General features: G+C 36.4%; 1 long non-coding RNA gene across 1 annotated transcript; it reads left to right on the top strand.

Moving 5' to 3' along the window:
• The first annotated feature begins 4,311 nt into the window (after positions 1–4,311).
• Positions 4,312–21,101, top strand: LOC120319259. The gene is made up of 3 exons (XR_005559724.1): positions 4,312–4,399; positions 8,919–9,014; positions 20,874–21,101. It is a non-coding gene; the product is annotated as an uncharacterized LOC120319259 (long non-coding RNA).
• Positions 21,102–23,403: the final 2,302 nt, after the last annotated feature.

Raw genomic sequence — 23,403 nt, 5'->3', positions numbered from 1 at the left:
AATTGTTTCTTAACATGTGTTATGGTTCCCCTTTGCCTCTGCTTCTGGAATATGGCTGTGCTGATCTGTGAGTGTGCCAGCATTTTACATAAGGAAAGTCAGCTTTCTTTATCCCTTTCCACCACATTATCAGCCAGCGGGACAAACATCCACCACTTGTGGCCCTGCGTTAAGAATGGGGAAGATCCCAGTTCAGGATTTCTAGATTTCTTTATCTGGCTGCCACATCCCATTTGAGTATTTTCTAAGTTTTAAAAATGTGCTGGATAGGAATAGGATGTCCCTGCTGTTAGAAACCCATTTTAATCTGGCATTCAGAAGGGGCTTTCCTTAGTGTAGAGTGCATTGGGGATGGTTTCTGAGCTCCATTCTTTCTGCCTTTAAAAGAACAGCCAAGACATCTCTCTTTTGCCTTACTTGTTAATTATTTTGTGCATTAGCCTTCAGTTATATTGTTTACAATGCCTATACTGTATGCACAGCTACTGCAGGTAAAGCAATATAAGCACCCCTGAAACTACTACCCACAGACCAGGCTTTCTGGATTCTGGGGTAATGCTGAGATCTAAAGGGCTTGCTCACAAAAACCACCCTGGGTTTATAACCCTATTTTATTTCCAGCAATTTGGAGGACAATAATTTACATTGAAGTCTATGAAGATTGATAGAGCAAAGGGACTAGGAACAATGAGTGGAATGATCTAAAACAGTATTTTTCAAGCTTGGCTACTTTAAAATGTATGGATTTCAACATGCTAGCTAGAGAATTCCAGATCTTGAAGTCCATACATATTAAAATTGCCAAATATGAGAAACACTGGTGTGAAGGCTAAGAAGATCTGATGTAAACATAATGATGGTGCAATTAACCTCAGAATGGAAATAGAGGAGAAGGGGAAACCATATATACCAGCAATGCTATTTTTGTGACAAAAAGAAAAACCCACTTTCAGAAGTGAGAGAAAAAAGTTAAAATCTACTATTTGAAAATCAACGCAATGCTGAAAAGAGAGATAGCAGAAGGGAAAATGGGCTTGAAATGAAACACTGATAGACAACAGTTGGAACAACAACCATAGGAAATATGAAAGGGACTGTGAACCCTTTATCAATCAGTTTTAAAATCTGGAAAAGCTCATTTCTATCATTTGCACACATATATCAACAGTTCAGAAGCCCTTTAAGAAGCACATGTGAAATTGGTCAGAGACAGCAGAAAGCACACAGTGGAAAAGCAGTTCAGTTCTGCTTTTAATCAAAGTAGTGAATGTTACAATTTTTATAATTTTGCTTCATATATAAAGTTAGTCCTTTTTTCATTGATTGTAAAATAAATTAGGCTATGCCTCCATTGCATCACGGCTTACATAACTATAGTCCTGTTTCTGTAATTTTCATTTACTCCTTGAATAAATATAAAAATATTGAATAAACATTCTTTCAAGCACTCTATTGTGTTTATTTTTTTAGTGGTGTATATTGATTGCATTCCTTACAATGAAGTATTTAATTCTAATTGATTTCTTTTGCTGGAAGGGAGCAATTATCCTTAGTTTTCACACTTAATTTTGCTAGTTTCTATTGGTAATGTAATGCCACTTTGGACATATTATAGAAAAGGAAGCAATGAGTCAATGAATACCTTTCTGTTGTTGCAAAAGGATTTCCAGGAATAAAAAAATATATACATGTCCCACCAGAGTGACATGAATGGATTCCTATTTTGCATCTGAATGTGAAAATGGAAAAGGGTTTGCTAAGAGTGCAAAGCTATTCCAATGTAATGCTACAAATTGCATGGATATCATCAGGTCTTAGGATAGCTGTTTAGAAAACCTGTTGAATGTCAGGTTAGAAATTGCAAGGATGAAAGAAAAAAATATCTGTGAAGATGACCAAAAATGACAAATTTCTATTTACTACAGTCCCACTTCCTCTTGATTCAACAAGCAGCATACAGGATAAAAAAACAGAATTAAAATGTCTTTCTCCCCTTATCTTTCCTTGCTCAGCGACATAAAGTTGACTTAAGATGTTTCCCTTATTACATCATACTAGTTTTAAAAGATGGTTTATCTTTTTGTGTAGGCATGTAGAAGTGTTTCTTTAAAGATTTCCTATTTAACTTTTCTGCTTCTAAGCTCTTATCTCATTGTGCAGGTTTGATTTACAAAAACAAGAGAACAAAAAACAACAAACTTATTTTAGCTGACTTTGAAAAGTCAATAAGGCTCAAAACTTCATTTGACTTTAACAGAAGCATAGTTCCTACACTGTCCTAAAAGCTTCAGCCACTGCAGGAAACCAGGAGTAGAAAGGAGATAAGGAAATTGCTATGTCTTGACAAATTCATTACTCTTCATATGTATGATTGTGGAATTTCCTCACATGTAGTTTTAACTAGAAAGTGTTTGTCTCAGAATCAATTTTTTATTTCACTCTGTATAAGAAAAGCACTTTCATAAGGCAAACTAGTGTTCAAGTTTTCTTCCTTAACAAAGGAACAAAAATACTTCCAGAGCTAAAAAGATTAGTCCATTGTCACACAATTAATAGTCTTGTGCAGTGCTTTTTTTCTCATAGAACACCCAGAATAGAGTTCTGGCACCTTTTTGGGATGGAACCTTGTAGGGTAGGCAAGACGGGTTGTATGATGTGTGTGAGTTTCAGCACCTTTTTTTTTTTTTTTTTAGAAAAAAAGCACTGGTCTTGTGGTATTTTACAATCTTGTAGATTTATGAAGGCAGACGATCTATCTAATCCTTGAAAAGTTTTATCCCAATAAAGAAAATACTGGTAGCTTGTCTAGGTTGATAACAAGCCTTGAAATAAGAGATTTTCACTTTCTTCAACTTGAACTTTGCCAACATTTATAAGAAAGTATGGCTTGAGAGAACATTTCCAAACACAATTATTTGTATGAAATCAGCTTTTTAAATTATACTATATGTTATTAGTAATATTGGGCAGTAATATTTGGGCATTCTTCAAGAATTCAAACAGAATCAAGAATCATGGATGTCAGTTCACCACATTGCACATGCAGGATGTGTCACATTGACTGGAGTCACTTTGAACAGGATCATAGGCATACAGTCCAAAGCAGCAGCTCCATGAGTATTGAAAAAAACTCTTGCAAGTGAGGAGATGTGATACAAAGTAGAAAAAGTTGTAAACATTTATATATCATTGAAATGAATCATTGTGATTTCCAGTTCATTAAACAATTATTTCTGCTTCCAGTGCAAAGCATACTACAAGGTCTTGGCCAGTTAAATAATGTATGTATTTTCTTATTGATTTGAGTTTTTTCCCCTCATGTTCTCACCAGGAGTTCAAAGAGATACATGTAATACTATTTTGCACAGCTTTTTTTCCCCACACAAACCTTGTTACCAGGCTGAGCTGAGAATGCCTGGCTCAAAGTCATCCATTAAACTCTCTTGACTCAGAGAGGCTAAACCTGAGCTTTTCCAGTCATAGTCCAGCAATTTAATCATGATACCTCCTTGACACAATATTTGTCATGTTGCCATTCCTGTTTTATTTAATCCTTAACATAAATATTAAGTACCAGCATATTTTAAACAGCATCTTTGTTATTGTTTTCTCTTGGTTTAGCTCATTCTTCTCCTCTCTGGTACCCTAAATGATTATATTCTCCTATCTGGAGACCAAGGGAGACTGAATTAGTTTTTCAGATGTCAATGGAGGGGCCTGGAGGAGAGGTGTCAAAAAGTTAATCATCTATACAACTCAAGCCCTGTCCCATTTTTTATATGTGTCATGTGAGCAATACAGAGAAGGAATTTCAATCCCATAGTCAAAGGCAAACCTTCAATTCATATGGCTCCTTTTCATGGGGAAGGTGGGGCCTGAATTGAGATGATGATGATGATGATGATGATGATGATGACAATAATAATGATGATGATATCCATTCAGTCGTGTCTGGGTAAATGATGTGTAGATGATAACCATGCAATTTGCTCCAGTCAGGGTAAAAAATTCCAACTGCTCCATCCTCTGACTTTTGAAGTAAATAATGTTGGCCTACATATTCTACCCTGAAAGAACTGGATGTTGTTTTTCTAGGCTATGCAAGATTAGATTATGCCCTAGTATTTCCACAAGGACATCAAATAGTTCCACCTATAATTATTTCTATGAGCAATATTGTATAAGTGTAAAAAGGAGGTATTGTAAAAAGCTGGTTGATCATTTGTCCTCAAGTAACTGGGATATACAAAGCAGCTCCCGATACTTCATAGTTTCAGATACACACACTGTATATGCTTAGTTAGTATGTTCCACCCACTTTCCTAACCCGTCTGACTGCCTTCTGGTACGATATGTCAACCACAGATTTAAATTGCTAGTTGAAAAAGGTGTTTCTAAGGTATGTTTCTATGTATAGTATATGAAGTTATAGTAAATTCAGTAGGATTTATATCCAGATAAATGTATAGGGATTTGCAGCTTTTTTGAAGTCTGTTAGGTGTTGATAAATAATCTTCAGATATAGAGATAGCAATAGCGATAGCGATAGCGATAGATAGATAGATAGATAGATAGATAGATAGATAGATAGATAGATAGATAGACAGATAGATATAGGTGAGATAGCTGTAGTAACTGAGAATCTGAAACTAGGGTCGCTTACAACAAAAACCAGATTTATTTTCTCTGTTCTCATTTCCTTTGAAAAAAGAAGATGAAAATTTAAAAAAAAATCTAAAAGGAAAGAAATAACCATATGCTCACTTTGATTCTCCTTGATGATAATCTGAGTATGACAAATAAACTGAAAAAAAAAGCTTTTATTGAAACAGCTTTTCTGAACTTAATTGTCATGAAAGATCAGAGAATTTCCATGGTACTGCAACTGGGAGGGAAGAATGCTGTCTTCCATACATTTTTATACCCCCCCCCACAACCATTGAGTTCAATGAGTTTAGTGGAAGAACCATTGGTGCACTTGTGACTGGCTTTGAAACTTTATATCTATTTAATATTTATTTTATCTGTAAACTGCCTTGAGCTGTAAGCACTTAACACTAGGAAAAAAATAGGTCAGTCTTCCAAGCAGAAAAAAATAAATTTAAATTATCTGATACGCAAGCAGTTCTATCACAAGAATTAGGCAGAAATGTATTTACAGGATTTCAAATTTCTAGGCCCATAAAACTGAAAATATGTCTTAGTAGATCTTTGAACCTTATAGATTTTCAAGATTAGGTTTCATCTCTTTTTTGTCTCAGAATAAAGGATTTTAAGAAATAAACTGTAGTTCAGGATAATTTTCCAAATTCCAGTTGCTTAAATCTAAGCTGGTTAATAATTCACAAAACAATTATAACTTTATTTTATGAAGTCAGAATAAAAGAAGGATGAGATTCTATTGAAAAATGCAGATTCTCTGGAATAGTACTAATCTTTTATGTTTAGTTATACTTTCCTTTATTTCAGATATTCCGATTGTGAGTCTTGTTGCCTCTGATACGATATCCTCCATGTACAAACAAGAGGCATCAGCAGATACTGTTTGCAGATGCAAACCAAAAATGTTTGCTGTTCCTGGAATGCTGGCTACTTACAGAAAATAGAAGGGGTTTGGGCTAAAGTAGTATATGAAATACAAACATCAGCATTTAACTTTGCAATGTTTTGTTCTACACTATCTTCCGCAAATAGAATCCTGCCTATTCTGAGGCATTTAAAATAATGTTTAGATAATGAAGTTTTACATAATAGCAATAGCAATAGCACTTGGACTTACATAGAGCTTCACAGTACTTTACAGCTCTCTCTAAGTGGTTTACAGAATCAGCACATTGCCCCCAACAATCTGGGTCCTCATTTTACCAACCTCAGAAGGATGGAAAGCTGAGTCAACCATATTCTACTTGCAATCTCCATGTCACTGATTATCATTTCTACCATTAATTACCTGGGGTCTTAAACATATTTTGTGGCCACAATGTATACAGAAGTTCAAAATGAGATGTACATCTAATTTTACTGCATTTGTTTTTACATTTAAATTAATCCTGGGTGGCAAAGAACTCCTATAGAACTTTCCCATTTTACAGATAGGGAAACCAAATATTGTGGTATAAATTCTCAAGAGTCACAGTATAAAGAACAAAAGGACAATGTTTGCAATTTTAAGTTAATGTCTCATAGTTGATTTGTAAACACAAATACACACATGCACACACACATACACACAGGAACACATGAACACACATACACACTCAATGAGAGATACTGTAAACATCCTTCTTTTGTCCTTTATGCAAATTTAACATCAGGCATAAATGTTCCTCAGATTTTCGATGTTGTTATTTCTTTTGCACATGTTTTGTACAACCTTGTAAATTTATTTGACAAACCTATTTGCCAAAGAAGCAAAAATATTGGTTTTACCATCACATTGATCAATCTGCTCAATACTGTGTAAATGATTATAATTGTAGCTCTCTTTCTTTAATCTCTTGATGCATGTGATGTGAAATCAAAGAACATGATCACTTTTCTTCTGGCTTCTGAATGTATTGGACTTTAATTGCAATCAGACAGTTTTAAGGAGTCCCGCACAATGTTTAGTATCCTAATTTTTCCTCTTGTGCTATCTGAAGTACTTAATGAAACAAGTGCTTATAGTTGCAGTTGCCTAGATTAATCCTTGTCAAATCAATGAGCTTGACTGACTGCTTAAGGTGGGCTGAAAGATGCTGATTACTTAAAAATAAAAAGCCCTAAGACAGTAGGCAGCAATAGATTTCTCTGACGTTAGAATCCTCCTTTGATGAAAATGCTATAGCAACAGGTTCAATGGCAGGCAGAAGGGATGTTACACTTTTTATTTGGTATCAGGATAAATTAGGAACATTTGCAAAATAGGTTGGTACTACAGTATTCAGTGGGACTGGAGTCCTATCTTCCTCTTTTCGGTGATAAACAGAAGTCAGCCATCTGGCTGAATGGTTTTGGAATATGTTCCCATTCTTTTGAAATAGAATCTGGTACTTCCTACACAGTTATGTACATTTGCAGTATTCTCTTAGAATAACATCTCTTCTCTGAATTTGTTAGAAACAAATTCTCATTGATCACTGCTGAATCTGTTCCATGGGAATAGATATCAGTATCAGGATGCTTACAGTATTTTCAAACGGGTATAGCGCAATATATCCATTTTGTATTGGTTTAATGTAAATTTTTGCCTTCTAAACCTTTGCACACATGCTGACTGGTCACTACTCTATCCTAGAATGTCTTGAATGATAAGCATACTGATGTGTTATTTTAATTTCCTTGCATGTAACCCATGTGATTATAATAATGGAGAAAGGTCTTTTTTGTTCCTACATATAAAAGGAAAATTAAAAAGCTTCCACCTTCACCAATAAGATGCTTTTATCATTGGCTAAAGAAAAGCAAGGTGGGAAAAAATTATTTCTCTTTTTCTTATCATGTGGAAATAGGAGAATTTTAATTTATCAGAGATTATTTGTTGGACTTAAACAATAGTCATGGTCCATCTTTAAAAGCAACTACATCCACTAAAATAACAAAATGAGCCCCATGGCTAGATATTCCTAAGATCAAACAACAAGTAAGTAATCACAGAAATCAACTGGACAGAAATCAAAAAGCTTAATTCTAATCCTTTTCAGAAGGATCAAGTTTAAGGATATTCAAATGCAGGAGCTGGATAGAGCCCATTCTTCTTGCCGCTGTCCTTTTCATTTAGATTAGCACTGAATGCACAGACTCTCTGTATATATAGGCAGTATGCATGTAGGCTTTGTACACCTAATCCCCTAAGGATGAATGGAGCCTGATTGCTTAAAGAAAGCACACTAGCAGACCATTTTTATGCATCTGCAAGCTCTCTGCACATGCAAGTGGGGGAGAGGACTGCAGCTGGGATTCCCTCCTCCTCTTCATGTGGAATACAGTGTTCCAGTGTGTTAGCCGTCTGAAGTAACAGATTTGATGATGGCATAATTTCCTTCTGGCTTGATCCAAGAGAATGGCCAAAAAAAAAAAAAAAAAGCATGGCTTTGTAATGGGCATGAATCCCTGTTTCAGACTTTTCATTTTGAACTGTTAAAGAATATTTCAAGAATATTAAGAAGTCAGCATTATCAGGAGCCGCATTCCCTTGATATAGTAATCATACACTCATAGTTTTGTAATACCTTACTGACTAAGCAATCAATCAGTCAATAAAATACCATGAAATCTGGCATTTTGTTTATCATATCTATTATGGTAGCCATTCATAATAGATATAATACACGATAAGGCAATTTTTCTTGTTTAGTTATGCCAATTTTCACAGCTTTTGTGTTAGACAAAGTGTGTTTTGTGTTTTTCAAATAGAATAATCTTGCTGATAAATTGCAAAAAAATTCAGATGATCTCTCTTTGAATTTCTGTTGTTGAAGACAGTGAAGATGCACTGCTTTACAACTGCATCACTTAGTCATGGAAATTACGGTCATAACCCCATAACCCATAATGAAATACTGTCACTGTTCTTTCTGTATTTCATATACTCATTTCACACTTTATAAAATCTGTTTACATTTATTGTTTATATATTTGGTTGTATTATGATCTGAAACCATGATAAAATAGTTTACATATGCTATCTTGCTCTCTATAATGTGTATGTATATATACACACACATTACAGAGAGCAGATATCATATGTATATTATTCAGTTTGCCCACTTAATTGTGTCATAATAAATTCATTCATTATTATCATTTTTGCTGAATTGGGTTATGAACTGCCTTTCTTGGATTTATTTTATATTTTATAGTATTTTTTTTTACCAATGTTTGTAAATAATTAGTGCATAAAAGGTTGTGGATGTCCTAACTAAGGTGTCTGTTTTTAGGCAAGATTAGAGTAGATCTTGGTCTGCTGTCATGGTCCATTGGAATGACTTTGGAAGACATCAGGGGGAGCAGCAGATTGGACAACCATATAAAAGGTACAGTATCTCAGCAGCAAGAAGAGTGGATCAGAATGGCACAACTCACCACGACCAACTCACCATGGTCAACTCATCACAGGACAATTAAACAATTCAATTTCATTATTTAAAATAAATAAAAAAACTATTTTAATTTTTGTCACTCACATTTCATTCTGTCCCTCCTTTTGCATCCTTTCTTTAATGTTTCTATTCCACCATTTCTTTGATATTAGTGTAACACTTATCCTGCAGCGAGCTGTCCCGCGATGAGTTGGCCATGACAAGTTTCCTGTGGCGAGTTGGCTGCTGCAAATTGGCCGTGGCAAGTTGGCCACAGTGAATTGTCATAGACCCAAGTAGAAAGCATGAGAAGCATTTCAGAAAGTAGCCTCCATAGTTTTCTGGAGAGTAAAAGGAAAGGAGGGGAGGAATACTTTCAGTCATTCAAAGTTGTGTTAATGTAACCTTACAATAAAGAGACAGCTGGTACCTGAGGTATTGTCTGGCCTATCTTCAGAAAAATACACGTACCAAAGGAAGAAATGATGTAAAGAGTAAAAGCATTCCCTAGTCACCTAGTGTTTCATATCCTTATTCTTCCTAAGGTCAGTGCTTTTTTTGTATATATAAAAAAAAAGGTGCCGGAACTCACACACGTTATACAACCCGCCTTGCCTACCCTACAAGGTTCCATCCAAAAAAGGTGCCGAAACTCCGTTCTGAGCGTTCTATGACAAAAAAAAGCCCTGCCTAAGGTTATAAGAAGACTAATCTTATCCATAGAATGGATAACATATATCATTATTTAACATATAATAGGCAGTCTAAACCTTTAATCCTTTCAATGACAACTGCACAAACTTGGGTATCTTATTAGCTATTTCTGCAGTCCCAGCAACCAAAAAGAGAAGTTTCTTAATTTCAGAACAGCCAGAATAAATTAGCCTGAGACCCAAGCTTTATAAAACAGAGGGCTATAAAACATGGGTAACTAACTCAGCATTTCTCAACTGGCAGGAATATAATCAATTTTTGGCTTGCTGTTGTTCTATTTCTCTTCTATTAAAGTAGAAGGCAAAGTATTATCAGGGGGAATGTTAGCTGGTATGGCAAATGTTAGATGCTAATTATGTTATTGTCTGGAGTGAATGATCTTATTTATTTACAGATTTAGAGGCCACACAACTCCATAAAACTTGGGTTGATTGGCAGCATTAAAAAAGTAAACAATAGAATAGAATAGATATTTCCCCACCACTACCAAAGATACTTGATCAGACAGGGATTGGCATCTATCCTAAGCCAAAGCCTGGGGAAACAGGTTTTCAGAGATTTCTGTCCAGAGCGCCTCCATAGTAGTGTCTGTGTTCTTGTCGCTATGAAGATACGTGTTGAAGACACATAAATTTCAACTCTAAAATACAATACAATATTGGATTGAAAGATCATTAAAGGCTCCAGGCAACAGAAGTTTGTAAAATTATTTCCCAGGTATTTATTTATATTTATTTAAAATATTTTTATAGCCACCCTTCTTAAAACAAATTCTGGGCAACTCCGAATCAAAAATTAAAACAACATAAAAACCATATTAAAATTTTAAAAACCAAAGACAATAAAAAGAAACTTGGTGCCAGGTAAACTTTCTGATTTGCAGTCACCTCATCTTATCCTACCACTTGGGGGGGGGGGAATCCAGATCTTCAGTGCTTTACAGGCCTTGTTTTGTTTTGTTTAGTTATATTTATTTGTTTTCCAGCAATGAATTTATTTTGCTTGTTTTACAATAGTGGATGACAAGTCTTTTGTCTCCTCAATACTACATAATGCAAAGCCATAAAGACTCATATAAGATCTCCCCTAGCCTGGCCAATGCTATCAATTCAAGTTGCTGCTTCAAATTCAGTGAGTATCATTATGAGACCAAAAATGTGACCAAAAAATCAAGAACAGGCATTTTATTATCTTTGTTTAATGTTAATGTGGATGGATGGATGATAGACAGACAGACAGACCCTTCAGATCAGTGTTGACTCTTGGCAACTGCCTAGACTAGTCCTTGTGGTTTTCTTAGCAAGATTTCAGAAATGGTCTGCTGTTAGCCACTTCCTAGAGCTGAGAGAATGACGAGCCCAAGGTCATCCAGCTGGCCTTGTGCCTAAAAATGACTAGAAATAACATTCTCCCAGTTTCTAGCCTGGTACCTTACTTGGCTCTCTATTTAGGTATATACATGTATATTTAAGTGTGTATGTATACACACCAATGATAACAAGTAAAATAGCAAATGAGCCAAGTAAAATAAATAAATAGGTGATACCAGTTTAGCTGACGCTGCCCTTTTCTGCTCACACAAAGACAAAAACCAATCAAGTCTGACGACTTCAAAAGAAAACACTTCTCAGATGGCTAACTAAGGACTGGTTTGTTACACAGTATAGTTTCACGAGGTGGAGGCTGGAATGAGGATCCCTTAATCAAAGTGGCACAAAAACAAATTCCCATTTCCAGTTAACTTTCTTATATTTGAGCAATCTTGTTCAATTCCTCCAGACAAAACACATGCCCATATAAATAATAAAACTGTTTCTAATGCAGAGCATAGATCTCCACACTGGGGAATCTGCTCTCTCTGTACTTTACTAGATTGCCTTTTATCTTTATAAGGATTCTATTGGCTTATGCAAGGACAGTCTTTAATTCCTTTTAAATTCAAATGCTTTAGATGTTATTCAAGCTCAAAACCTGTTTTTTTTTTCATATCTCAAACTAAACGAGTTATAACCCAGCACCTCTTTTTTTTCTTGTTTAACAAATAAGAGACAAGAAAAACTGAACCCTGCCCCAAAGCATCCCAAGCAGGTTGTTACACCTATTTATCATGTAGGAAGACTTCATGTGTTTTCCAGTATTTTCCTAATTTTGCCCCAAAGCAATGCAAATCTTTTATATTGAGAAGTAAGTTTATCAAGCAAATTGCTGGTAATGTCACACTGTGGATTTATCCAGTCATTTTTATGATATACTCTTTGGATGTAAACTGAAATGCAACACATGTAAGTATAAGGCTTGAATTTAACAGATCATGATTAGCTCAAGGCATTTCTCTCTCTGGAGAATATTCAGTGCTGCCTGTGGCTCCAGGCTTTTTTATATATGGAGATAGTCTGTAGAAGAGTAGGTGAGAGTCTATTCCATCTGTATTATTTTTCCCAATCCTTTAATTTGGTTGTATTCATATGTTCAGAAAACTATTTTAGAAACATAATAAAATCATAAACAAGATAAGATTGTATTGCCCTTGTTGTCTGTTATTATATTTCCATATCTGGACAGGAGGATAGCCTCACTCCAGAAAATAAATTTGGAGTTTGGACACCCTGAAATTATACCCACCCATTCCTTAAAAACTGCCATTGTGGTCTATTCTGCATCTGGTAGTATAATCTCCTTTTTGCTAGCAGAGATTGATGGCTCCACTAAGCAGATATTTCTGCAACTCTGCTTACAACAGATATCATGGGAATTTCACTGCATGAGGTTTTTCCAAGATGATGAGACCAACAGGGCCACTCATATGCCTTCGCCTCTCACTGAAGAAAAAAGAGATGATAGACCCCAAAATGGGGAATAACAATAAAATTGGAGCAACCTTTATGCTGATAAGTCTGATTCAATGTCAAGAGGCAGAGCTTAGCAAAAAATATCAGTCCTTGTTAAGGTCTTGTTCTTTTAAGTTATTATTATTTTTTTTTTTGCAAGGTTTTGGAGAGGGGACCATCCCTCCAGGTTGACAGAGCACAAAGTGCTTTGTTTGTCATGCATTTTTCTTCACAGAAAAACTGACAAAAGCTGAACCCATCAGCCCCCAGCTCTCTGTCACATAATGCAGGTATTCCTTGACTTTCAACCATTCATTTAGTAACAATTCAAATTTACAACAGGACTGAAAAAAAGACTTATGACTGTTTTTCACACTTATGAACATTGCAGCATCCCGAGGGTCACATGATCAAAATGTGGATGCTTGGCAACCAATTCAGAATTATGATGGTTGGACTGTCCCAGAATCATATGATCAGCTTTTGTGACCTTCTGACAAGCAAAATCAAGTTGTTACTAAACTTAACAACTGCAGTGATTCACTTAACAATTGTGGCAAAAAGGTTGTAAAATGGGGCAAAATTCACTTAACAATTGTCTCACTTAGCAACAGAAAAGTTGGGCTTAACTGTGGTCATCAGTCAAGGACTACTTGTAAAATGATACCAACATGCCACATATTGTATTCTACACAAGGCAAAAAATAAAAAGGCTCTTTGATGTGTGGAGTATTTTCCTTACTGGTGATTTAAATTATTTCTTCTCCTGGTCAGCCAGAAACACCTGGACTAGAAAAATCAGATAACCGAGGTGGATAGCTAAAACGTCATCTTTCCTGCCATGTCTTGAGAGGCAGACAATCATTGACTTCACTAGTAGGACCTCTGTTAAGATTTCAGTAATTGCTTGAGTTATTGCCAGTAAACCAAAAATTGCATACAATTGAGAAAATAGTTCTTGAATTGGTGTAATTCTTTTTGGTCAAGGATTCAGTTACTCTGACACTATCTGAGATGGAAAGAATCTGCCTTAAAAGCGAGTGATTGTTGTCTTCTACCTACTTTGTTCATCAACACTGCCTCTCAAATATTGGATAGGGAGGGAGTTCCTTGGGTCAGTGATTGCAAACCATAGACTTATGTGACAATAGCCCTGATCACCACAAAAGCAGCTGGAACCGCCCAACTACATGTCAGGCAGGAGGAAAAGCACAATTAATAAAGAATGGAGCCAACATTCAAAGATAATGTACGATTTCATCAACAATGATTATAAAACAAATTCAGAGAAGTTTTGCATGTCATGTGAAACTGATTTCACACAAATGCCTCTTACGTACAGCTGTAGATTGTCTATAGTGACTCATTCACTTCTGGAGGAAACTATTTTCCCAAAGACAGCAAGTTAGGGTTTTGATTTTTTTTTTTTCATTTTTTTGCTAATGAGGAATTTCTCCTGGCTCCTGTGATTAAATAAAGTAATATTTAGAACAATGTTACAGACATGTTTGTGTGTGCTTATGTTTGCTTGTATGAACAGTTTAATTTTTATTCAAGAGATCTGCACTGTGCAGCTAGTTTAGGTGGGCCAGCATTATTTATCAGGTTTTTGTTATTGTTCTTGTCATTTATGAAAAGAATTGCAGCCTCTAATACATTTATTCTTGAAATACATAAACTGAATGGGAGGTACAGATGATCCTTAGGGCTAGAAAAGGCAACCCAATTCCATTACTATTTCCCTCAGAATTAAATAGAATTGGGTCACTATTCAGCAGAATATTGAAGAGTTACAGCAGCAATACTATACTGAGTTTTTAAAGAATAAAATTTAGCTGTGTTAAATGTCTGGAAGCTTTAAAGCACTGCTTTTTTTGGTAAACCCTTCATAACTTTCCAATTACAGTATGTTACTGTGCCCTATGGTATCCCTGTACCCTTCAGTGGTACAAAACAAGATCACCTATCAGTTACCCAAAAGATTGCCTCTTTGCTTATCAAATCATGAGTAATATTACCTCTGATAAAAGAAGTACCATCCATCTCAGCCAAAGAAACCTACAGGGAATTTGTTTCATTCTCTGTATCAGAGAAGAGACTCCTTCTGATAGTTTGCACCTCCTGACCAACAATTACTACTCATAGTAATGATACAGCGTCTTGCTCAGTGGAAATTATTAGGAGTTGTAACCCCAATTGGGAAGTCTTGCTTATTCTCCTAGCTTCATTCTAAGAGCTAAACAGTATGTAATATGCATCATCCAGCTGCCCACTTTTATTTTTTTACTGAGTAAGTTGGAGAAGGGAAAAACATTCCCAATGACCAAAGAAGAGGGAAGCAGTGTTTAAATGATGGCATGGGGAATCAATGGATGAATGGTTTTATAGCCATCCTCCTCTGATGCTCCCAAATGTGGGATTAGTAGCAGTTTCTCTCTGGTTAAATTGGTTTAGTCCTAGTATTGTGCTTTCACATGATATCAATTTGTTACAAAGTATGGCTTAAAAGAACAAGAAAAGCGTGCAAAGTTTGTTCATGCCCAATGTTGGGGGGGGTGTAGCAGTTGTATTTTATTTATTTATTTATTTATTTACAAATATTTATATGCCGCCCAATCCCAAAGGACTCAGGGCGGCGTACAATGGAAAATCGCTCTCTACAACTATTGCATGTCTCTTTACCCAATTTCACATACCTTTTTTTAAAAAGAAAACATTAATCTAGTTGAGATTACTAAATTACATATAGGGAGTATAGTTTCTTGTTAGCAATTACTAACAATATTTTTAAATACAGGTAATTCTCAACTTACGAGCACAATGGAACCCAAAACTTCTACTAAGACAGTTGTTAAGGGAGTTTTGCCCCATTTTAAGATCTTTCTTGCCACGTTGTTAAATGAATCACTGCACTTGTTAAGTTAGTACACAGTCGTTAAGTGAATCTGGCTTCCCCATTGACTTTGCTTGTCAGAAGGTCTTAAAAGGGGATCACATGATCCTGAGACACTGGAACCATCATAAATATGAACCCGTTGCCAAGTGTCTGAATTTTGTTCACATGACCCTGGGGATGCTGCAGTAGTCATGTGAAAAATGGTCATAAGTCACTTTTTTCAGTGCTTTGAACAGTCACTAAATGAATGGTTGTAAGTCGAGAACAACCTGTATTAGCAACTGTAATTCTTTTGTGAGCATCTACCAAACAATTGAAACCATATACAGCTCTGTGCTGGCAGGGTATCACAGCATGCTTAACTTCAACCAAAGACTGAATGGAAAGCAGGCTGGAAGATCTCCAACACTCACAAGGCCCACTTTCCAAAGGGTCTCCAATTAATTAAAAATAAAAGTGAGCTTTGAATAAGCCTTTTATAGAACAAAATATGTACTTAAAAATAATAAAATATAAGTGAACAAACACAACACAACTGACTTCATGGTTTGTTTTGAGAAAGCCTTTAATGATTTTAGCCATGAAGGAATGCCTTGTTCGAGTCACTTGCATGAATGCATTAAGTTCAGATTACAAAGCAGCACTTTCCATTTCTTATATACACAGTGCTGCTTTATCTGCAGCCAACCAGCTCTACAAAAGCCAGTAATAACATTAGGTTTTAAATATGTATATATTTTGTTCAATTGTGTTTTCAAAGAGTGCATTTACAAAATATAGACATTCAGGAATCATTTAATATTTAATATTAAGAAATGCTCTTCAGAAAAGTGACTATTATTATATAATATTCCTTTTCCAATGGTTAGTTTGAGTGACTGAGTTGTGCAACTGACTTTTAATACTCAAAAGTTTTTTTAATGCTCAAGCTTTAAATCAGAGGTAGAGTCATCCTGAAGTTTTGTTCTAAAGGAAATCATATAATGGCTACATATTAATTGAAAACTGATGGTTCCACTGTTTGGTGAGTGGGTATTTTCCTTTTCCCAGGACACTGTTAGTTTTCTGTAGGAGAATATCTCCAAGTCTTCCCATTCTGAACTGATCACAGTATTCAAGATTCTATTATATATTCTACAGATCTGACCAGGTAGGCTTCAGCTTCTGGGAGAATATGCATAAAAATCTTTTTGTGTTGATTTTAATCTTGCAATTGTCTATGTCTGGGCATTAGAAGATGTCAGGGAATTGCGCAGTCGGTGTCCAAGAGCAGTCAGAGATGCTGACACAAACGTGTAGTTTTATATAAATAAATATATTTTACATTTATATTTATAGCAAACAAGATAGTCAGGCACATCACTACATCATGAGGTAAATCACAGAACAGCATACAGAGCACACAGAAGAAAAAAGGCAGAAAAAAAGGAAACTCCCCCTTTACAGCCAGCAACAAATCATAACGTAGATTGCTTCATGCAGCAGCCTGCACTCTCCAACCAATCACATACAACTTTGTATTCTGGCCCATTATACATTTTACTGTTCCAGCTATTATATTAAATATTTTGACAGAAGGCATCCAAGAAAACTCCTTGTGGTTGGACTAGAATGGTCAAGAAAGTGAGTCCATACATACTAACATCACAGTTGTATTTTATTTATAAAATAATCAATCAATAATAAAATAAATATATAAATAAATACATTCTAGAGACTATAACTCTAGAGTATAGTCTGCCAACTTGCTCCAAAATTACCACTGAACTATATTTCTTAATCTTTACAGTGCAAATAATTATTAAATACATTAGGAGTTATTCTACATAGCCATATTAACCAGATTTCAATTGAATTCATCGAATTAAGTCAACATTTAAAAAAAATTGTACTGACCCCATTCTTTGTTTTGATCCCACCTGTGCTGGAGAATGATCTTGACTGCAAGAAAGTAATACATCCAGTCATTCTAGGCTAAAAATATGACATTAAAGAAAGAGTTTTCAGGATTAGGTCGTATTAAATTATTCCACATAAACACTAGGGAACATTTGAAAATATCTTAAGGCCTCTGACGTAAGAAACCCACATGGCCTGCTGTTACGGTTTAAAAATAAAAACTTTCAATTTTCTTGCTCCAAATTTGCCACTTTTCAATTTTTCAATGGACTTGTGAATTTGGTATGTCTCCTAAATGTGCTGCTTTGTGATTTTGATTGGTGATCTGATCAAAAGAAGCTGGAAAGGTGTTCTTTATTTTCAATTCCTCTGTACAACAAACTTAGTGGATTGTGAATTATTTCAGCAACGTTCCTTGAGAATAGTCACATGTGCACAATCAACTGCAATTTCAAGTGAAGCTTAGTGCAAACTGAAAAACAAACCAGTCTTGAAACAATCCATTCTAAGCATTGTCAGTACAGTTTTTCTGTTCTATAAAAGCACTGAATATAGGTCCAGATTTTGTTACCTTTCCATTTAAATAAATACACCATACTTGTGAACAACCCTTTAATTTCATCCTCTTCACCTTTTGAAGGCATTTGGGGCAATTTTTTCCATGTTCAGTTCGATCTATTCAAGAAGCAATACTCATCTGAAAGTATTTAAAAAGAAAAATCTGTCTTTTTAATTCCCCAAAGCAAGCAGGAACCCCCCCCCTTTTTTTGTCATGCTTTTGCTCAGTAATTCTGGCAATGGCTTCCATAGAAGATGAGGTTTTAGTGTTTGTTGTAAATTCCCCAGTTTGGATATATACAAATAAGTCATAATTTACTGGTATTTGGTAAGCTGCCAGGAGGAGGCGTACACACCAATGCTATTTTTTTTAATGAAAGTATATATCAGTGATGGCGAACCTATAGCATGCGTGCCAGAGGTGGCACTCAGAGCCCTCTCTGTGAGCATGCGCGCCGCCTCTGCCAGCAGCTTGCACAAGTCCATTAGCTGCCACCGCTGCCCAGAGCGGCAGCCCCACCCAGCACAAAGAAGGCGAAGCGGCTAGCTAGCAAGCTCAAGTGGAGGTGGTAGAGCATGCCAAAGGGCACCCCCAAGCAGGGAAAGCCAAATCCCCATCGGTGCTATGGTCCCCCAGTCCCAGCTAGGATTGTGTTCCTCCCCCACATTTATGCTGGGCCTTCTGCCCACCGCCCCATCCACTAGAGCAGTGGTTCTTAACCTGGGCGATATTGCCCCCCAGGGGGCGATTTCATTTTTCAGGGGGGCGATGGAATGAAAATGGGCAACATGGGGGCAAAGGAACGAAAAGGGGGCAATATGGGGGCGATGGAGCAAGAAGTTTTGGGGACACTTTTGAGACTTTTTGGTACAGTGAATTGCTGTATATCTGTCATACAAAAAAATCAGATCGCTCACTATTAGTGGATTCAATTGTGTTTTCAAATGTTCCTCCAGCTAGCTTCAGTACAGAACGCCGTACATATGTGAATACGCATCGCTTATCTTCATGCGCGTTGTACAGCAGCCTCTACCCATACAGTGGTCCACCATTGGCCAGAATATGGGAGATATGGGAAAAAGACTGGAAATAAATTATTTGCATTGATATGTCCTGATGGCAATTTTAAAGAAAACAAAAAAAGTGTTTGCATAAATTGAAGAATTATTTCCTATGTTGTGATTGAGAGGTTATGTTGGGGGAGGGGGGTGATGACAACTTCCTCATTGGCTCAAGGGGGCAATTCGTTCAAAAAGGTTAAGAACCACTGCACTAGAGAACCTCTGGATCTCCCCCAACCCTGCCCGGCCCCCATAGGTGTCCCCCCATGAGCAATATCAAGGTGGCCATGCCCACCCCAGTCACACCCATTCAGGCTGCCGTGACAACTGCAGCCATGCCCACCCAGTGGGCCACGCCTACCCAGTGGGCCATGCCCCCATGCCCCGCCTGAGAGCACCACAATGCTAATGCGGCACTTTGCGATAAATAAGTGGGTTTTGGGTTGTGGTTTGCGTACTCAGTCTCTAAAAGGTTCGCCATCACTGGTATATATTAAACTGTCCTATGTAATTTTTCAAGTAGTACCTATCCTTTAAAAGTAATCTTTTAAACTTCAGTTTTCTTCTGGCCATTCTAATCTCAACTTCTCAACATTCACAAACTAAGAAAAATAACAGTAGTAAGACCACAGATATAGAAACTGGTATAAATAAGGACATTTAAAACAGTGGTTCTCCACCTTTTTAATGCCGTGACCCCCAACCGGTCATAAGTCGAGGACTACCCAACTGGTCATAAGTCGAGGACTACCCAACCGGTCGTAAGTCAAGGACTTTCCCTGCCCGAGAGTGCCGCGCATGCGTGGTGCCGCCCCCTGCGCTGGCCGAGGGGTAGCTGGCAAGGAGCAGCGACGGTGCAGGGCAACCACCGGCTGGGCCACCAGCTGGCCCAGCCCAAGGGAGGTAAGGCACCCGCCGGGCCCCATGCGCTCCAGCAACCCTCCTTGCGCCTGCCGGCCTCCCACCTTCCACCCCTTACATTTTTAGTAGTTGCTCAGCAGGGAGGGGTGGAAACTTCCAGACAGCTCGCCTTCACTGCAGACAATTTGCAGCACCGTTTGCAGACTGGGACTTTTGGTGGGCTCAGCAGGGCATAGACAGCCTGGACAATTCCTATTGGCTTTTGAAAGCCAATAGAATTAGACTCTATTCAAAAAAGTCTATTCTATTGGCTTTCAAAAGCCAATAGAATAAAAGGGAGTAGCACAGCTAAGGAAAAGGGGAAAAAATGGCGGACTGCTTGTTTGGCGACCCCCGTGAAATGGTCATTCGACCCCAAATGGGGTCGCGACCCACAGGTTGAGAACCGCTGATTTAGAAGCATAGCCATAGATTCAGGTGCTTAATTCTTAACTTTTGAGATGTACATGTATTGCTATGAACTTTAACAAAAATGTTATAGAGCTTTGTTTTCATTAGTATGATGCACATTCTTATTTCTGTTCACAGTTGGTTCCAGACATGTAGCATAGCCATCCCCAACCTGGTGCCCTCTGAATGTATTGGAATGACAACTTCTTAGAACTTTTAATTTGCATGGCTTTGACCTTAAGTTCTCATTCCAGCATAGAAAACTCACCAAGCTGAGGCTAGGCTAGATTATATCTAGAGGTTTTTCTAATTATATATATTTTATACTTGTTTAGAGTTATATTCTATGTTCTATATTTAGTTTTATTGTGCTTATTGTATATTTTGAATAATAGCGTAGCAAGCAACATGGAGCACTTCCTTCAATAAAAAGACAAGAAATGTTTTCTTTAAATAAATTAAATTTTCAGGGACACTTTATGCAACGGGTCTTACTTCCAAGTAAATGCCTACAGAATTGAAACCTAAATCTGTATCTGTTTACAGGCTGAATAATCTTCCCTGCTGTGGAAAGCCAAAATGAAAACATTCCTTCAGCCTTCTTTCAACATTTATGAAGAATTGCATGACTCACATATGTAAATATATCCTGTCTTCCTATGGAAATGAGATAGGCCACCCTTGCATGGATTCCTTCTGGTAAAAGGGCTATTAATGTATCCAACAAAATACAAATTATAGTTTGTGGCAAAAAAAATTAAAGCACAATATGCAGAGAAGTTTATTTTAATTTTTCCAGATGTATTTCTTCAGATGTCACAAAACAAATTTTGTTCCAACTTTCCTCCAACTACAATGGTTTTTAAGTAATGAATCAAAAACAGTATTATTTGTGAGTAGGAACAGCAGTCTTTAAATTGAGCATTCCCTTGAGGCTAACCCTGTGACTCAAAAAAACAAAAACAAAAACAAAAAACCCTGGGGGTGATTTTGAAGAAGCATTATTCAACTTTTGGGCAGAATGGACTATAGAAAATTTGGCCTGATACTGACAATATGCACAGATAATTGTAAGGCAATAGTCTTAATAAGCATTTAATTGTTATCTTGATTTGGTTTTCATTGATCACATGCACTGTAATTTAGATTTTGGGTTGTTGTTTTTTCATTCTGGAGTATTTTATTTCCAGACATTTATGCTTCTTAAAAACCCTTGGTTAAAGCAGTATTCATGCTACATACCTATACATATATAAGTATAAACAGGCTTTCAAAATTTTCCACTGCGTTTCTGGACCAAACAATTGGTGAGTGTTTGGTTTCTCCAGAGTCACAGCAATGGCAGCAGCAGAATCTTGAAAAAGTCTAGTGTGTGTGTGGGCTGTGGGGATGGGAGGGGTGGGGTGGGGTGGAGAGTTCCCTCAGGATATCTTCTCTTGGGATTTAATTGAAGTCTGAGAAGGCAGGCAGGATGAAGGCTGGGGAGAAGAGATGTTGATTCAAGGAAAGAGAGGCCTTCACACAGCCTCCTTGACCATCTTATAATTAAACTGTGAAAGAACCACAGTCTACTCCTGAGAATTTCTCTGAAATTCTCTTTTGCCTTGAAAGAAAGTCTAAAGCAAATAAGCTTTTTCTTCCACATCAAACTGACTAAAAACTGGTAGGAAAAAATGGAGAATTTGTCTTCCTAGTAATTATGCATAGCGCTTTACATCAACATTTGCATTAGGTAACAATGCAAATTAAAAAATAAAAAATATGGGTTTAGTAGGTTGCCCAAATAAAGGATAAGCTTTTATGCTTCTTAATACTGTTCTTCAGGCTGGCTATTAAGCAAGAGAGAGAGAAAGAGGCATATAGGAGGAAATAGGTATTTCTGGTCATGGTTAAAAAAAGAACACTATGTGCTAATTAACAATCATTAACAGCTGATTATTTAAAATCATGCCTTCATGTTAATGAGCTAAACCCATACCACTGAAAATAAAAAAAATATTTAAGAAGAATCTGAAATACTGTACATGTGTTATGGGTTGCATTGCCTTAGCCCAGTTACTCACTTTGAAATTTGTTCAGTTTTTTTAAATGTACTTCTCTCATAAATTACAAAAGCTCAGTAACATGAGTTTTCATTCTTGCATATATGCTACTCACTTGCATTGTTTCCTTGTCTCATTCTTACAAGGGGATGGAGAGAATTTTGCTTGGCTCACATTTCTAATTCAGATTTCCCAGATTAACAAACCATAATTATACTTTGGATTTTGTGATCAGTTTTCACTTCAGAATTGTTTAAAAAGAGAAAACCTAAACCACCACTGGTTATAATCCTTGATATCTTGTAGCCTTGATATATGCACCTGAGTTCTCTCCAAAACAACAGTATTGTACAGTTATGAGATCAGTACTCTACACTGATGCAGGCACATATTTTTAAAAGGCTTCCATTATAGAAAAGCAATTTTTAATAGTTAAAGGCAATTCAGCTGAAAATCAGTGATGTTTTCATAAGAAAACTTCACAGAACTCCATATGCTTTCTAAGATCCAGATGATCCTTTGAAATTGTGATACAATCTCAATTTCCCTTAAAATGTGGTACCAAATCCATATGTATCAGGAAAAGGATTCCCAAAGAGATTTGAACAGTTCTTTATCACAGTCTATTAAATAAAGAAATCATATTAGTAATAGGGAAATTTTTATGTTCAGAGCAAGTGCACATCTCAGTACCATAGCTTTAAATTATTTATGCAGAGTTTATATAAGCAAAAAATGAGGGGTTTTGTTTAGGCAGAAACATACTTTTGGTTATTGACAATATTTTTGAAATATTTTATTTATGGTTATTTTTGAAAAGGTTAGATGAAGGATATTTTTAAAAAGAGTTAAAAATGAATTTTAATCACTTTATTCAGAATCTTTTTTTTAAAAAAAAAGTCAAAACTACTGCTTGCAATGATGGAAGATTATTGTATCATTCATTATTTGTGATAGCATAGACAGTGACTAAAATGTGCTAGTGGCCCTCATGCTTCATAATGCATGAAGCAAAGGAATGACTGCTGGAGTGG

Source organism: Crotalus tigris, unplaced genomic scaffold, assembly GCF_016545835.1.
Source record: "Crotalus tigris isolate CLP2741 ecotype Arizona unplaced genomic scaffold, ASM1654583v1 scf7180000017601.7605149639:7615979, whole genome shotgun sequence".
In the NCBI taxonomy this organism is placed as follows: domain Eukaryota; kingdom Metazoa; phylum Chordata; class Lepidosauria; order Squamata; family Viperidae; genus Crotalus; species Crotalus tigris.
This window is presented reverse-complemented; position numbering and strand designations above follow the sequence as displayed.